The 18,883-nt window shown below is 38.4% G+C and overlaps 1 long non-coding RNA gene across 2 annotated transcripts in view; it reads left to right on the forward strand.

Annotated features, from left to right (window-relative positions):
• Nucleotides 1-12,872: 12,872 nt before the first annotated feature.
• The window catches only part of LOC308246371, a 28,088-nt gene continuing 22,077 nt past the window's right edge, over nucleotides 12,873-18,883 (forward strand). Inside the window, exons 1-4 of one of the 2 annotated variants that reach the window (XR_013960406.1) lie at nucleotides 12,873-13,019; nucleotides 14,410-14,548; nucleotides 16,241-16,274; nucleotides 16,805-16,973. This is a non-coding gene — a long non-coding RNA (uncharacterized lncRNA). The remainder of the gene's footprint in view (nucleotides 13,020-14,409; nucleotides 14,549-16,240; nucleotides 16,275-16,804; nucleotides 16,974-18,883) is intronic. The other variant, XR_013960407.1, reaches the window with a different exon arrangement.

Raw genomic sequence — 18,883 nt, forward strand, 5'->3', positions numbered from 1 at the left:
GAAACCGGTTTGGCTCAGTGGATAGAGCGTCGGCCTGCGGACTGAAAGGTCCCGGGTTCGATTCCCGTCAAGGGCATGTACATTGGTTGCAGGCACATCCCGAGTGGGGGATGTGCAGGAGGCAGCTGATCGATGTTTCTCTCTCATCGATGTTTCTGGCTCTCTATCCCTCTCCCTTCCTCTCTGTGAAATATCAATAAAATATGTTTTAAAATAAATAAATAAATAAAGTATGAGGGTCAATTTCAAATCAGAAATATCTTTGTGTAAGTCATGCAGCCATGTGTTAAGAACACAAACTACAAGTATCACTCAATGTTAAATATTATAAACAAAGCATTTCCTGTTGCCAGTGCAATGTGTAATGTTTTTCTAGACATCCTAATGTCCTACTAAAGTATCTGAGTTAATGGTAAGATAGCTATTTTTGTTGACTAGCAGACACCAGTCTTCCATACCATCATAAAGTTTAATTTTCTGAACTCTTTACATGCAATTTATTAATCTGCACATGGATGATTACAGTGAGAAGAAAAGGCCACTCTATTTGACATGCTATCTTTTATCTTAGTCTCTTATACTTCCTTGTGAGAGAAATTGAGAGAAAAGGAGAGGGAGTCATCAGATTCATACACCAGTGGATGCTTTAACAATAGCCAGCTTATCCGTCTTTACAAAAAAAAAAAAAAAGTACAGAATGAGTCATATTAAAAATTGGTAACAAGTCACTCAATACTAACTTTTTCAAGGTTCTATTTCATCATGATTCATACTTAACAATGGAATAGAGTCAATGGTCTGTTTCCAAAAGATATTTGGTGATTCTTGGATCTCCTTCTTGGAACCTCTCAAAGCAAATTTCAGCACTACCCACAGATGCCTCTCAAGGTGACCTCTATCAGCAGGTTCCCTCCCTTCTGTCTCATTCGCTGCCTGCCCCACACAGGTGATTCATATGTCCTATATTCTAACCTCTTAGCCTGTCTTTTTGGACATGACATTTTTCAACTTGTCTGATACATCTTTCCCCTTCTTTCCCAATGTCTGCTGTCATTCTCTCCCTCCGCCCTGCCCCCCTGGCCCCACACATGGAGATGTGAAAAGACAAAGAGATAGGCAATTAGTGACTGTAGAGGAAGAAGTACTGTGCAATCTATTCACCAGAGCCATTAAGAAAATGTTTACTGTGTTCATTGTGAAACCAATACATGTCCATTGTAAATCAAAAAGTATGGAAAGGAAAAAAAATCACTTTTAATTAAAACAAAAATAACAACTGTTTACATTTATATGTAACCTACTAGTCACAAAGTCTTGATTTCTTAGCTAAAATGTTTAAGGGGATGCAATAGGTAAGAAAATTTCTCCAATTAGTCTAAGTTCTCTGTTTCAAAATATAAACCTTAAAATTAGAAGTAAACAAACTTACTTATGGAATTCACTAAGATCAGCATGTATCTGTGACTGGAAGGAAGCCAGTTTTAAATGTCCTTAAACAGGGAAGATTATATTTACATTTCATAAAGATAATCTTCATAATGAATTAATGTTGAATTTTTAAACTGTTTATTTCAACATTCCTATTGGGGGGAGTAAGAATATAAATTTGTTTTTTTATTGAGCAATAGTTATTTGAAACTAATATTAGGCATGCTGCTTTATGATTTCTTATAAGACAACTAGAGGCCCAGTGCATGGATTCGTGCACCTGTGGGGTCCCTCAGCCTGGCCTGCACCCTCTCTCAATCTGGGACCCCTCAGGGGATGTAGTAGTGCACAAAGCAGCAGGTGGCCCCGGAGGAGCCCAAGCCTGGGCCAGACGCCGTGCCGCTCCACTCAGTAAGCTCGCTGAACACACTAACCACCAGGGGGCAGCTCCTGTGTTGAGTGTCTGCCCCATGGTGGTCAGTGCATGTCATAGTGACTGGTTGTTCAGTCATTCAGTCGCTTAGGCTTTTATATATATACTAGAGGCCCAGTGCATGAAAATTCATGCCCTCGGGCGCGTGGGGTCTCTCAGCCCAGCCTGCACGCTCTCCCAATCCAGGACCCCTCGGGTCGGGTCCTGTCCCATTGCAGCATGGCTCTGGTTCCCGGGCCTGCAGGTGTGGGGAGGGACCCAGAGGCCAGTCCGATGGCAGCATGGCTCCGTTCCGCGGGCGGCCGGGACCCAGGACTGACTCCCGCCACAGGCCCCTGGGACCCAGGACTGACTCCCGCCACAGGCCCCTGGGACCCAGGACTGACTCCCGCCACAGGCCCCTGGGACCCAGGACTGACTTCCGCCGCACTGGCAAGGACCCTAGCATGGCGTTCAGTCGTCCGTCTGGACGTTTCGGTCGTGACGAACCCTGGCTCTTTAGATATTAGGATAGATATTTTTTAAAGTAAGTAATACTATATTCTACTAGAGAAACTTCTCTGGAATCCTTTCATACCTGACAACCCCAAAGTGTAAACTGGTTTAAGTTCTTAAAAATTTTTCTTTAGCCCTGACCGGTTTGGCTCAGTGGATAGAGCGTCGGCCTGCGGACTGGAGGGTCCCGGGTTCGGTTCCAGTCAAGGGCATGTACCTTGGTTGCGGGCACATCCCCAGTGCGGGGTATGCAGGAGGCAGCTGATCAATGTTTCTCTCTCATTGATGTTTCTAACTATCTATCCCTCTCCCTTCCTCTCTGTAAAAAATCAATAAAATATATTAAAAAAAAAAATTTTTTTTTCTTTAATTTCTAGTAAGTAAATCATTCATGTACAAATAATGGTTATCTTAGACTATGGCAGAATTGCTGGTGAATTAGTGTGGATTTTTTTTGGATGGATTCTTTTTAAACATGTGCATGCATGTGTGTGTGTGTGTACTGTATCCTTTTTTATTATAAAAGTAATCCATAATCAGGGTTTTTTTAATTAGACTGTATAATGTAAATATTTAATCTAAAAATCAGAAGTTTATAATCCTCCTCCTCAAGGTTAACTATGTTAACATATTGGTGTATTCCAACTGATTTTCTTTCTCTCGCTTTCCTTCTTCCACTCCACAGCAGCTGTTACTTCTTTATTCACTTGAAATGGGATTCTGCTCTATACATAGATGCAGAAGTGAGACAAATTTTGTTTCTTTGTGAACTGGTACCAATTTCCATGAGGCAGATTTGTGTGGAGAATTAAAGCTGTACTATTACACTATGAACCTATAACCCACACTATACATTCTAGAGACTAAACAAAGTTACTTTACTTTTCAAGCTTCAATTTTCTTATAGGTAAATGGAGATAATAACAGCACATACTAATAGAATTGTGAGGTATGTAAAGTAAAATCACAGAGATGTGTTTATATCCTCTGCAAATTTAGTTAATATTATTCCCCCAACTTATTTTTCCTTTACCACAAATTTTTATACTTTAAGATACCTTCATGGTGTGTATCAAATATAAAAATAAAAGCTATTTAACCCATAAAAATATTCATATTTACTCAAATCAATTTGAAACTTAGACAATATTTTTTAAATTATTCTTCACTAAAATATTCAGCTAATACAGGCTTTAGAACACAGTTGTAAAATTTATTTTTTCTCATTATATTTATTAGCAAGCATCTATTGTGTATCTTCATAACAAATAGTATACGATATGCTTATACACAATAATCTTATAATAATGTTGCACATATATAGTTCACACTGAAAGTGAAAGTGAGACTATCAATAATTTGGTATACTAGTTTTAATAATAAGGTGAAGAAACAGAAATTTGCAATAATGGAATGCATAATACATGTCAAGCGTTGTATTAAGTATTTGTAAGAATGACTTCATATATTTTCTCAACAACTTGTTATATAAATTTTAAGGTATCCTTATTTTCTAAGTGGCAAAGCTGAGCCTGAGAAAGAAAGAACCCATCCCAGGTCACATCCCTGGTCAGTGGAGTAGACTCTAAACCCAGGCAGTCATAATCAGAGGCCTCATCGTTGACCCTTACTATCCCCTCTGTCTTCAATGATAAGTTTAGAGCAAACTAATTTGAGAGGAGACCATACTGCATATGTGTAACTCATTTTTCAAGCTAATAAAGAGGAATTAGAAAAAATTCTCTTACTCTGAATATGTCCAAGATAAGTACTAACTTTAAAGTCTGATGATAAATTTTTAAACATGTCTACATACATAAGCCAAAATATTCAGAATATTTCTTTTCCTTGGATTATTTAAAAGTGAGTCTTGTATAATAACTCACAATTTTGTATATGTTGTGCCTGAGAGGTTTTATTTGCCCATCTTACCATTGATTAAATGGAAGCTATGTGTATCTAATTTAGCCTTCATGGAGGTTCAGATGTCCAAAATAGCAAAACTTAAATGAAAAATGAAAATTATAAAAATATATTTGTAGGAAAATATCCATGGTTGCTTTTTCTTTACTAATGTCATTCTCTATTATATTGATTTATCCCAATCTGTGTGATTGCAAAAATAAAATGTACTTTTCCTTTACTATCTCTTGTCCTATAGACGATCCACACTATTGAAATGTATTTTATACTTTATTGTACCAGAATGAAGTTGAACATGAGAATAAGAAAGAATTTAATTTAGAAGAAAATGAAATGTAGTTGGAAGGCTGAGAAAGATCCATTAGAAGTGGAATAGGTAACATGAAAAAGAAAAGATAGACCACCCCATATAGCCTTCAAGGAACATAATGTCCTGAGGTCTAAAAATTATCTTAAATCGTCATAATGTGCAACTTATCACATAAGGAAGTAACTTTAAAAAATTAAAAACATGCTTTTCCCCCTTTACCACAAACACAGAACATTCAACTGTTGAATATATCTGGAACTTCTATTGTCTGTCTCAGAATAATCACTTTCAGAGACCATTGCATTTTCCCTTCACTTCCACCAGCAGTTGTTTTTACCACTTTAAAATTTATATGTGTCCAGTGTTGGGTAAAAATATATTCACGCCAGCCTCTCAGAGTGTATGTTAATTCAAATTGTGCTTTTAGAAAATTACAAATTATTGTACATCTTATATTGATGTTTGAGAGATACTGTCCTAGTTATATTTAAAAAATCCTGTATTTTGGCATACTATATAATGTGAGTAAAAATAGTAATGTTGGAAGCATTAATTCTCCAAGGTTCTCAATAAGAATGTTTATTTGTTGTATTTAGAATCTTAAGAAGATATGTAACATAAGATATTATAAAAGGTTAATTACTAATGAAGGAAACTTGGTGATGAATCTATTTGATCGCTCAGAAGTAGGAGAGGTTTGTTAATTCTCTCAGGATGTAATTCCAAGTATCTGTGTATTGTAAGTAATATTCAGATGACTTACTGAATCCTTATAGTTTTCCATCTCTAATTCTACCTGTTCATTATATCACTCACAAAAACACTTTAACCTGCAAATGAGACTAGAAATGATCACCTCTGACTAAGTGAAATGGATTTAAAAGAAACTGGCCTTATGACAATTTTCAGCTAAAATAATAGTGGATGGCAATTAGTTTGCTGAGCTAAACACATTGCTAGCTGTACATGAGGAAGCCTGTCATCAAGTGCAGCATCTTGGTTTAAAGATGTTCAAGAGCCTGGCCTGTGTGGTTCAGTGGTTGAGCATCGACCTATGAACCAGGAGGTCACGGTTCGATTGCTAGTCAAGGCACATGCCCAGGTTGCAGGCTCCATCCCCAGTGTGAAATGTGCAGGATGCAGCTAATCAATTACTCTCTGACATCATAGATGTTTCTGTCTTTCTCTCACTATCCCTTCTCTGAAATCAATAAAAATATATTTTAAAAATAAGTATGTTTAAGAAATATTTAGAGAAAGAACACCCATACTTTACCTTCCAAATACCAAAAATTAGAGCCCTCCTTAAAAATAGCTTAACTTTTTTTTATCTTCACTAGAATAGAGATCCAGATTTATGGGAGGCATTTATCAAATATAACTAATTGAATAAATATTAATTTGCCTCTATCTTTTTCTAATCTTAGATTTCTTATGTACTATTTATGATATATATAGTATATCATTTTTATGTAAAATACTAATATTGTACATGACATATGTACATATTTATATATGTATATCTAGATACCTATCTATGCCTTGATATCTTAAAAAACTTTGAAGGTAATATTGTTTGAATTATCACAACAGCTCTATGAAGAAAGCAGGACAAATTTTCTAACCCTCATTTTAAAGATAAGGAAACAAAATTTCATAGGGTTAAGAGATTTGTCCAAAATCACCTAAATTCTAAATGGTAGGACATGTTCTGAACATTAACTTCCCCCAAATAACTAATCTTCTTGTTTTTTGTAAATGATAGCATCAGTGGTGAAAGACAAATCAAGTTTGTATGAGAGAGAACACTGTCCATGTGTAGTAATTATTAAACAGCTTTTAATAAAACACACTCTATAAGTAAACCAAAAGCTTTGAGATGTACCTTTACCTATATATAAACATTCATTCATAACTTTAATAATTAACATATAGAGACCTTCTAAATATGTGCCATAATGTTGAATAGTTTTTTAAAAAACAGCTTACCGGTATCAGATCCATATGTAATTAATTATTCAAAATCAAGAGCCTAATGATTACAAAAGTGTACAGTGAATTCAAAATGTCAAGTATATACTAAATTGAGTAATATTTTTTCTGATTTAGCTGGAAGAGGAAGAAATTAAAATGAATTAAAAGCATAAAACATTAAGAAATTATTGGAAGCATTCCAATTTTTATTTATAATACATCAAATTGAATACTCACTCTGTTTTTTTAGCATCTGTGAGTCTCAGAACTTTAAAAGAAAAAAAAAGTGAATTATTCTGCCACTAGATAAAAAATTAGCATAACTTTGGCTATCACTTTTCCATATTCACATTAGTCCTTCCATCTTTAAAAAAGGGGTGGGGACTTTATAACCGTTGAATAAATCAGATGTTTAAATGCCCTGTGAATTTCAAAGTCTAATTTTGGCTTAGTTTGCAAAGGCCAAAAAAAGTCACTGCAATTTCCTAATTTTAAATCCAGCGCCCTATTCTGAGAAAAAGATCTCTGAACGTTTGAGTCTAAATTAAACAGATCAGCAGTTGACTTTGATTTAATTTCCTAAACAATTTCATTTAGCAGTGGAGAGACAGGGTTGTTTTTTTTGTGTGTGCGAGTGTAGTCATCTGGGAGGATTCTATTTGATTCAATTTATCGTGGTTCACCTTTATTATTAAAGTGCATTGCTTGTACCCAGAAATACCTACATGTCACAAACTCACCGTTGAAGTAATACATGGCATTTCAATATAGATTTTACAATTAGTCTGCTGCATTACACCATGCAAAAAATATACTAGCTACTCTAACATAAAAGCAGCATATATTAGAGTCTTAGCTTACTTAGTTTCCAGGTCACACCTCATTCCTGAATTTTACATGATGTCCTGAATTCTTGCTCCTGTGGTCTGTCAGATAGCTGAACTGTGCTATACATTTCAGGTTCTGATATGTTCAGAACCACACAGGTTTCTGGTTAACTTCTGAGATCAGAAAGTGTACTTTTTAAAATTAAACATAGGGTAACTAATTAAAACATTAGGGCTCATTATATAAATAAGATATACCACCCAAGTTTCAAATAGTATAACAGATACAAATATTTGGTGATGAGATCATTCTTGCTGCCTCCCTCTCTCAATGTAGAGGAGAGAAGGGTCAGAAAGGCAGAAGAAATGAGAGGTGACTTTAATTATATCTACAATGTTAATCCCCCCAAAAAAGAGAGTAAGATTTTTGTATATGCTGCAGGTTGGTTCTAGAGCATGTATTTATTTCTAACAATATATTATTTGATAATGATATTTGTTAAATATCTAATTGGGCATTATTTTCTTCTCTTCTAAAAATAGATTTTTAATAATGTCAAAATATTATAAATGCCTGGTTTTATTTCCTTTCTAATTAGACTTCATTATTACTGAAGTAGAAGTATACCTTATTTCTCAAAGTAACCCTGATTAACATTAATATATTGCAGCTGTATTCAATTTTACAGACTTACCAAGTTGTAGCTGGCAAATAATCTGTATATACAACTAGTATATTTACTCTTAATAGGACCATAGACAACATAAAAACATAATCATTTAACTTATCAGACTATTGCTTCCTAAGTATAGTAGTTTTTCATTTATTATTAATCATCTATAATGTACAAATAGCTAAAATAGAATTTGGGAACAGAAACTTCAGAACAAGCTACAGTCCATTGAATTGTCAATGACTATATATAATGATGGAATTACATTTCCAAAATCAAATTATTGAAGCACAAAATAAGGTATTAATGATCTTTATGATTAAAATATGAAAACAAAATAAGATCTTGCTTACATTGTGTAGAATATCTGTTTCATAATATCTTTAATGCTTTGTACACTTATCCCTTCAAAAGATTCAGATCTTACCAGAACTTAAGCAAATGAATAAGATTATTATTCCATACTTTAATGGAATTAGTATAAATTTTATATTTCCCATATCACATATTTACCCAGCCTTTAATTCTATTGATTAGGCAGTTTTGAAAGTTTATCTTTTTCTCACTTTAAAATGGTGACGTTTAGAAACAAGTATTATCTATTGAACTAATCATCTAAAATAGGGCATTTGCCAAAATTAGCCAACTCTCATGATAAGCATTACTTACAATTGATGTAATTCCTTTCATCTTTTAAAATATACTTTTATAATGGAGTTAATAGAATAAAAATGAATGACATAAAAGAACTTAAGGATCATACAATAGTTCTGACTACATTTAACATTAGTGATGTATGTCTTATCTATATGTATAAAACCCTAATATGCAAATAGACCGAACAGCGGAACAACCGAACAACCAAAAAACCAGTCGCTATGATATGTGCTGACCACCAGGGGAGGCGTGCGGAACATGGTAGGTGCTGGCCCTGATTGCTTGGCACATCAGCGGGTGCAAGCAGCAGCTGCCGGCCCCAATAACCCCTGAGGGTTTCTCCACCTCCCCCTGCTCCTGAGGGGTGATCAGGGCAGCAGCCACCACTCACACCCACTGATGGCACCAGCCCTGCTCACACCTGCTGCTGGCGCTGGCCCCACTTGCACCTGCTGCTGGCATGGAGCTGCTACTTGCACCCGCTGCCAGTGCCCAGAGCTGGTCCTGATTGCTCAGCACCATCAGCAGGTGCAAGCAGCTGCCGGCCCTGATCATCCCTGAGGGCTTCTCCACCTCCCCCCTGCACCTGAGGGGTGATCAGGGCAGCAGCCACCACTCACACCCACTGATGGCACCAGCCCTGCTTGCACCTGCTGCTGGTGCTGGCCCCTATTGCTCCATGCCGTCGGCAGGTGCAAGCGGGACCAGCGCCGCCAGTGCATGGGAACGGTGGCAACAGGAGCAGGGCTGCCAGCAGACAGGGGACCAAGGGCTGCGGCAGGAGGGGCTGGGCAGGGGTGCAGAGGATGGGCCAAGACCCGCCCCTGTGCCCACCGCAGCCTCTTGGCCCACAGTTCATTTCAAGGTGCATGAATTCATGCACTGAGCCCCTAGTCTATAATAATAAAAGCATAATATGCTAATTAGACCGACATCCTTCCAGGTGACCTTCTGGACAAAGCCGGGGCTGCAAGGGAAGCCTGGGTCCCGGGTGCCAGAAGGAAGCCCAGGTCCTGGGTGCCAGAGGGAAGCCAGTGCCAGCAGCGGGGAAGGAAGGTCTACTCTTGCATGAATTTCATGCATCAGGTCTCTAGTATTAACATAATAACACCCAAGGCCTATATCCCATATTTTTTTTAAAATATATTTTATTGATTTTTCACAGAGAGGAAGGGAGAGGGATAGAGAGCTAGAAACATCGATGAGAGAGAAACATCGATCAGCTGCCTCCTGCACACCTCCCACTGGGGATGTGCCTGCAACCAAGGTACATGCCCTTGACCGGAATCGAACCCGGGACCCTTCAGTCCACAGGCCGACGCTCTATCCACTGAGCCAAACCGGATTTGGCTATACCCCATATTTAATATCCTAAAATATTTTCCACTATTCTAATTTTTGACATATGAAAATCAGCTATAAAATAACTGTAGAAACATACTATATGGGTTTCTAATTGGAATTAAAATTAAGGATTCATTATTTCATTCCTAATCAGGTCACCTACCAAATGCCCACCAAACACATTCAAAATTATATGTCACATATTAATTGCTCAGTAGCTTCAAAACTAGACTAGACATGAATTAGAATATTAATTGGTATCTAACAATATGTAGAATTAGAAAAAAATCCAGTTAAGGTGCAATGAATTTGATTTTAATGTCAAGCAACAATACATTTAAAATTATAATAAAAGTCAATTGCTCTGCTAAAATGTGTTATAAACCATAGAGTCACCTTTATTTAATACAAGTAATAAAACTGTAATACAAATGCTAAACTAATCAATTCAAATCAGCCCAACTACATACATTTCAGTGAAATTGTGTTTAAGGAATACGAGATAAAGGGAGAAAATGGGAGACATCTACAGTACTGTTAACAATAAAATATTTTTTAAAAATAAATACAAAATAAACTAAAATATGAAAAGTTTATTGGCTTACATTCAAAAGCAGTTAGCTTTAAACTTGAACCAACCAGGTGATAAGTTTGTCATTTCTCAGTTGTATTCTTAGTGGAAAGTTGTCAAGAATGTTTAACATTTCTTAAGCTTGCTATCTCATTTGTCCCTTTTTATGAATGTCAAGTTGATGTTAAACCATAGGACAGGGAGAAGAGGGCAGCCACAGTTCCACTAAAATATATACATCAGCATTTGTAAATATCATGCATGGTGTGAAAGTAGCCTTAATTCCAAAAGGAAATGAATACTCTCTCTCATTCCCTCGGTTCTTGTGATCTTTTTCTCCCTCTCCCTCTCCCTCTCCCTCTCCCTCTCCCTCTCCCTCTCCCTCTCCCTCTCCCTCTCCCTCTCCCTCTCCCTCTCCCTCTCCCTCTCCCTCTCCCTCTCCCTCTCCCTCTCCCTCTCCCTCTCCCTCTCCCTCTCCCTCTCCCTCTCCCTCTCCCTCTCCCTCTCCCTCTCCCTCTCCCTCTCCCTCTCCCTCTCCCTCTCCCTCTCCCTCTCCCTCTCCCTCTCCCTCTCCCTCTCCCTCTCCCTCTCCCTCTCCCTCTCCCTCTCCCTCTCCCTCTCCCTCTCCCTCTCCCTCTCCCTCTCCCTCTCCCTCTCCCTCTCCCTCTCCCTCTCCCTCTCCCTCTCCCTCTCCTTTCCTTTCCTTCCCTTTTTCTTTTCCTTCCCTTTTTCTTTTCCTTTCCTTTCCTTTCCTTTCCTTTCCTTTCCTTTCCTTTCCTTTCCTTTCCTTTCCTTTCCTTTCCTTTCCTCCCATCCTTCCTCCCTTCCTGTCTTTTTTCTTTGTGTAATGGTGCCAACTAACATGGAACAATAAGGGATGCTATTAATTGCCCACCTGTTGGAGACATCAGATCTCTTATATTAGAATGAAAAAGAGTAAATAAATATATTTCTGCCATATTCAAATAACTATAAATACCAGAAATCGTTTTTTCATAAATTAAAAAATGGCAGTCTTTCAGCAAAAATATATTTTCAGTAATTTTACAAAACTTCTACCAAAGGAAGGGTGTTGAATTTATACAGTCACCTACTAATGAGCTAGGTCTTATATAAGGAAAGTAGAAATATCAATAGGTGTGGAGTTACAAGCTAAAAAAGCAATTGAAACAAAAGCTGAGCATTTCTAGTACAATAAATCAAGCCTCACCTTTTGACTTAGTCTGACCAGGTTATTTCTATTTTAACCCTGTTTTGATCTTCAATTTGAATGCAGCAAGGCTCAACCTACATCGATCATTTCCTTCCAATGTTTGATTTTTTTTTTGTCATTTTTATGGGAGTATAGAAGATTTTTAAATACTAATGTCTGGTCTGTATTCCCTAGCTCCGTGGTTGGCAAACTGCGGCTCGCGAGCCACATGCGGCTCTTTGGCCCCTTGAGTGTGGCTCTTCCACAAAATACCACGGCCTGGGCGAGTCTATTTTGAAGAAGTGGCGTTAGAAGAAGTTTAAGAAATTTGGCTCTCAAAAGAAATTTCAATCGTTGTACTGTTGATATTTGGCTCTGCTGACTAAAGAGTTTGCCGACCACTGCCCTAGCTGACAGTTTGAGATACTTTAAAAACCTGGGGATTTTTAATGAGAGTAGAAGTTCCGTGAAACTTAGTTCTCAAATAGCTTCTTAGAGTTTATTCATCAAATAATTCAGGGTGTAAAAGTAGCACATAAACATTAATTGAATAGCCATTAAGCAGTATGACTATTTGTTTTTGGTTGATAGAGGACATAAAGCTTCGTACCCTGTGGTGGAAAACAATTAGGTCTTATGATGAGCATGCCATTAAATATACTACTACCAGACGTAGACCAGTTCCACTTTACCAAATAGCAGTAAGCTGCAGTCAAAAGCCAGCCCGCGTTATAGGATGTCATAATTTTACTGTCATGGCTTAGCTGCTTATAAATATTGTAGTGTGCCTCATGCCTCATGCTAATGCGATGACTAATGGTTGTCATTATCTTCATTCAATCTCATAAAAAACTTCCTCAGGAGAGCCTGATCCTAGCTTGAATGCTGCTTAAAGCTAAACTGTTTTTCTAAAACACAGAATATAAAAAGCACTTAAGTACAAGAGGTTGGATGGATAATTTATTTTGTTTTGAGTATATTTGACAGCTGCTCCTGTGGTTAAATTTGCCATGAGCCGAATTGATATCCCTTATGGGAATGCCTTATAGATGCCTATATGTGTAATTGCATAATGCTTTACAGTTGTTCTGCTCATCTGGGACTATAGGTGAAGATGTGTGATAGAAAAACTAAACGCTGGAATAAATTGGACACTGACTGTTTGGAGGGTCCAAGATTTTAACCATGGAGGTGAGTGCCCTTGTGGAATATAAGCCATTTGTGATGTCATGTATGCACTTGACTTACAAGACAGGAACAGAATGCTTCATTAGGGGCCTGAAAAGAAATGCTTAAATGGATTAAGCAGCTCTTTGCATCTGATGGAAAGCAAAGAGGACATGAAATTAACGTCAGATATGTGAGAGACTTTTCGTTTAATTATACACTGTAGCAGCATAGCAATAATGCATTGATTTTCAAATGCACATGGTTTTGTATGTCTTATAGCACCAGAACTTAAGGTTATGCATGTTTGTATTACAGAGTAAAAACTGAAACTAAAATCAATGAATAAAAATATATATGTAGTTGAGAGAATGTGATAAATATTCACATGATTCCTGATAAGCAGGGGACATGGTGTTCCTGAAGGGAGTAAATGTCACCTGCCATACCTGAACGGATCTTTCTGGAGCCCTGGTCTGAAGAGTTATTGTCATTGTCCTTCCTAATATCACCTCTGTGTATTAGAGGGAAAGTTCAGTTTTGTCAGCGAGAGCACTGATGAATAGCAGGCTTCCAATAACTGTTTGTAGAATGAAATGGGGTGGAATGGAGCAGAATGGGCCAGCCTAGGACCGTGAATATTTGTTCCCTCCTAAAATTCTAATTTGTTCTAAAACAAAAGGAGGGATAAATGTATGGTTGGCTGAGTGGTCAGGGGTAGACGTGGTTCAGAAGAGAAGTTTCTGTTTTCTTCTTTATACACACTTTTATTTTAAAAGGACTTAGAGAGTATAAATTACAATGTATATGTTTGTTTAATGAGGCAGGGAACTGTGTGAGATATATCAGAAAGCTTCTCTTGAAAATACTTAAAATAAAATTTAAAAATGTTGAATGGAAGCTCATTCCCCAGGACCTTATTTTCAGAGAGAACTTGGGAGAGACTTCAGCTAAGGTGTGAATACCAGAGAGACACCAGGCCTCCGTCTATTTTATCCCAGAGGAGTTTTGATGAAGGCGCACCATGCTTTTCTGCCCATGTTGAATCTGACCCATACATAACATCTTTCCAAAAAGTTCCATGTACATTCCAGTGCACAATATAATACTCCCTTGGGAACTTGCTTTCAGCTAGAAAATATATTGCAGATAAGGTGACCATGCATTCTGGTTTATTATGCCTGCTGTCCCAGCACAGTTATTAATAGCACCACCATTCACTCTCGGATGTGTCCCCAGTATGCATGACAAATTATGGTAACCGTATCTATAAATAATAATGAAGTGTTAATAATAATAAAATAACCTTTATGGGAAGCTTGCTCTTCGTCAGAGATTTTGAAATGCTTTCATGTATAATGGCTTCTTCACAATAACCCAATTAGAGAGGTATTTTATTCTCCCCATTTTACAGTTAAAGAAACAAAGAGATAGAGAGCACTTGTGCTACTCTCATAATGAGAAAATCTGAATCCAGATGAAGGTCTGACTCCATAACAACATATGCCTGAAGTGATATACTGCCTTCCTGTTTTCTGGTCAACAGTAACTGGGTATTGTTGTTCTTTACTTTTTCTAATCCTCACCTGAGGACATGTTTACGGATACCAGAAAAAGGGAAAGGGGGAGGGGGGGAGGCAGAGAGAGAGAGAAACATCGTTGTGAGAAACACTGATCAGTTGCCTTTCCATGCACTCCTTGGTCAGGGATCAAACCTGAAACCTAGGTAAGCGCCCTGATCCAGAATCGAACCTGCAAACTTTGGGTGTATGGGATTACACTCCAACCAACTGAGCTACACCGACCAACACGACATTGACTTTGTTATTCCTCCTCGTTATTATAGCTATATTTAATAAGTACTGTGCATTTTAAGAGGCAAGCAAAGAGCACCTAACTAAACTAGAAGTCAACTGACATTTTTACTGCTATTACTACTACTACTTTAATGATAACAATGATTTAAGTGACTAGTTTATGCCAGGCACTGTATTTGGGTTCCCTGTGTTCTCTCACTGACCCTTAAAACAGTTCTGCAAGGAAGAACACTTGAACCCCCCAAAAGTGTATAAATTGGAGTGCCCTGTGGTCCCAGATCTGTCTCTTGCTTCAACACTGTGTTTGGACGGAACAGACCCAGGGACACCCCTTCTTCCAGCCTCCAGCCACTCTCCTGCATCTTATCCAGTCACCACCTTCAGAACCACCTCCGAGACCAGCTAACACACCGGGTTTTTTTCTGCCTTAACTCCTTATTGCCAAACAACCATGAGCTCCCAAATTCATCAGAATTACCGCACCGAGGTGGAGGCTGCGGTCAACCGCCTGGCCGACTGCCTGTGTGGGCCCGACACCTACCTCCCTCTGAACTTCAGTTTTGACCATGACGACATGGCTCCTCCAAGGGCCTGGGCCTCTTCCTCGAGTTGGCAGAGAAGAAGCCGAGGGCGCTGAGCGTCTCTTAAAGTTGCAAAACCAGCGCGGTGGCCGCATTCTCCTCCAGGACGTGCTGAAGCCTCCCGAGATGAGTGGGCAAAACCCAGGACGTGATGGCAGCCGCCCTGGCCCTGGAGAGGAGCCTGAGCCAGGCCCTTCTGGGGCTGCAGGCCCTGGGTTCCACCCGCTCAGGCCTCAGCTCTGACTTCCGGGAGAACCACTTCCTGGGTGAGGAGGTGAAACTCATCAAGAAGATGGGCGACACCTGGCTCATCCCGCAGGCTGGCCAACCCCCAGGCTGGGCTGGGCGAGTATCTCTTCGAAACGCTCACCCTCAAGCTCCACTAGGAGCTTTTGGAGCCCACAGGCCTTTGGGGGTCCCGCTGCATTCCCCTGGTGTCTGGCTTTTACCTGAGCCCCTCCCCAAAACTACTAGCCATTCATTTAACCACCCGGAAGCCCTTTCCCATGCATTGAACCAAATGAAACAATAAAGCTTTTGGCAGAAAAAAAAAAAAGTGTATAAATTGCTTTAGCTATTAGCCCTAAATTGGTTCAGCGGTTAAAAATGAACACTGTGGATTAGTTATTTCAGCAGGCCTCTCCACCTGATGTTCTATGACTAGATGAGACATCTCTGGAGTACCTGTTATCAGGATGTCAGTCACGAAAGCTGATGCTGAGGAAGTTCTCAGGGGCAAAGAGACTTCCCTAACGCCTCATATTCTATTAGCTATCGTGCAATGCATTGAGTTTACTAATGGCGTGCACTTTACAACTTTTATCTTTTGTTTTTCTCCTCACTGTAGGACAAATGAGAAGAGAATTTGGATTTGAACCAAGGTAAGTTTCACTGCACTGTACTAAAAAGAGCATCCTTCTCTGAAACTCTCTAGGAATTGCGAGGAAACTTTCTGAAAAGCAGTATTAAATAAACATGAATACATGATGTTTGTTCATGATCAAATTTGTTCTACCACTATTTAAAGAATATGAATAGAAAAACAGATATGATAGTGTTATACAGATGTCATTGAAAGAAAATTCTTTGTTATTTTTTCATACAAGAAGTGTGGAAATTCTTACTAGTGCAGAATAAGTTCTATGTGCTGCAGAGAACCAAGGAAATACATTTGTGCCTTACCCAAAAGACAATTACAGTTCACTTGGGGATATGATCATATAAATGCACAAATATATTATGTGTCATTATAAGATGCCAAATTGTCTAGTGTAATTTGAACAGTTGTTCTTAACTGGGAGTGTGTTATGTGTGTTGTGTTTTAAAAATACAGATGCTAGACTGTTCCTGCCTTGACTGAATAAGTTTGTGATGTTGGAGCCTGAAACTGTGTATTTTCTAAACTCCACAGTTGATTCTGAAGTGCACCATGAATAACAACCATTGGATTAAAATATAGGTGGAGCGTTATAACATGTTAATTATGCATATTAAAAAAGAAGAGGTCCATTTAGGCTGAAATTTTAAAAGGGCTTATAGAAGAGATGCGATTTCAGTGAAAGGTCAGATATGGACAAGAGGTAGGTGAAACAGAACTTTTTCTTCTTTTCTTTATTTAGCTCAAAATTAAATCTTGCCTTTGAGGTTGCTTTTTCTGCATTTCAGGTTTCTAATTGGCTTATATAGATAATAAAACTTACAACAATAAATACCTGGAAATGTTTTATTATCTGGTAATATATCTACAACATGGTTACATGCAACTCAGGTTTAAAGTCTTGCTTGAAAGCTTGTATAGTATTATTAACATTATATCTGAAATAAAGAAATTTAATCACAATTAATAAATTGTGATTAGTAAATTAAGACTGAAAACTGCCAAAGGGTAGGTAGAATCTGTGTTTTATTCAAATTTGGATTCTTAGATCTTAAGCTTAGAAACTAGAATATACAAAATATATTTTTGTTGGTTGAATAAAAGGTACGTTTGGTTTATTCATTCAGCCTTGTTGTGGGGCGGATTTCAATGCTCTCGATGTGAAGGATAAAGTATTTTGTCTCAGAAGGTTTGGTTCTGTTTGTTTCTTGATTCAGGACCCATGAGCTGGCAAAGACTTTTAATACTTTTAGCTCATTAGAGTTAGCTTTGAGATGTTTTCTTTCTCTATAAAAAGACTGAAGGGGGAAAGAGAGTGGATGGAGATAGAATGGTGATGGGGGGGGGAAATAATGAAATAAAGAGAAATAAAAGACTGAAGAGAAAGAAGAAATGTGGAAAAGGCAAAGGAGTTGCAAGGGGCCTTCTTCATCCATGTTTATGCCCAGAACAGTTGGCAAATCCCTCTTCTCAGGCCAGGCTTTCCAGAGGGAGGAGCACATAGCCCTCAACCTGTCAATGGGAGGAACAAGGCTTCCCACACTTTCCCAGGTTCGGTCTGCTGACATGCTTTTTTGTGGAATGGGATTGTTTGTCTTTGTATGGTTTGTTGTTAATAGGGATTTTTAAAGGCATGACTGTCAAAAAGATCACCAAAAACTTTGTCTTACTGTATTACCTCTACCCGGCCCCAACCAAGCCAAACTTCCCTAACTTTTTTTTTTTATGTTGTAGAAGAAATGTCAGGAGATATTCATATTCCCCCCAGTGGGATTTCATAATACTTTTCAAAACAGGTTTTTGAGGAAGAAGGAAAGATAGGGAGAACAAAGAATGGAAGGAAACAAAACACAGATGGAAAAAAGAGTATGGTGAGCTGATGACAGAAAGCTTTTATTGTACTATTCATCTGTGTGTTTTGGAGGATAAAGGGGCAAGTGGAAGGCATCCTATAGTGAGTGACTGTGGACATGTGTTTGCAAAGCGTTTTTAGTGGTGATGCAGCTTTAAGAATAAAGAAAAATACTCTGTTGATAGTAGAGAAAGAACAGGGAGGATATATAAGAGGGAGCTTGGGCAAAAGCCACTGCCAGAGTACTGGATGCCTGAGCTCAGCCTTGGTGCCACTGAAGGGAAGTCCTCGTTGGCTTTCCCCATTGTGTCTGGTTTGGTTGACACTGTTTGGCTAGTGAGGTTTACACAAGTGGCCACTCCTCCCTAAAGGACTAATGAATGAACTCTTGAGGTGACCATACTCTGTAGGAGACACATGGAATTCTTACTTAGATCAAAACCCAAGCCTTCCAAATTGCTAACTGCAATCTTAGTAACCCTATGGGCTGCAAAATGACCTAAGGAACTATGGTTTGGAAAATGTCTGGTACCTAGATCAAGGCATGTATCTACTGGCCATCATATAAATGGTTACACTTTTTCAGCCTCCCCTCTCCCTCCCCAGCTGTTGTGTGATTACCTCATTCCAGACAAGCCTGATTATCCTCAGTAAAAACATACCGAAAATAGACATGATTACACTATTCTTTATAAGCAGTGATTATACATGAACATATCTAAAACAGTTTAATTCACATTGAGTTTTATAAAACAGCCGAA

Source organism: Plecotus auritus (assembly GCF_963455305.1).
Source record: "Plecotus auritus genome assembly, chromosome: 4".
Classification (NCBI taxonomy): domain Eukaryota; kingdom Metazoa; phylum Chordata; class Mammalia; order Chiroptera; family Vespertilionidae; genus Plecotus; species Plecotus auritus.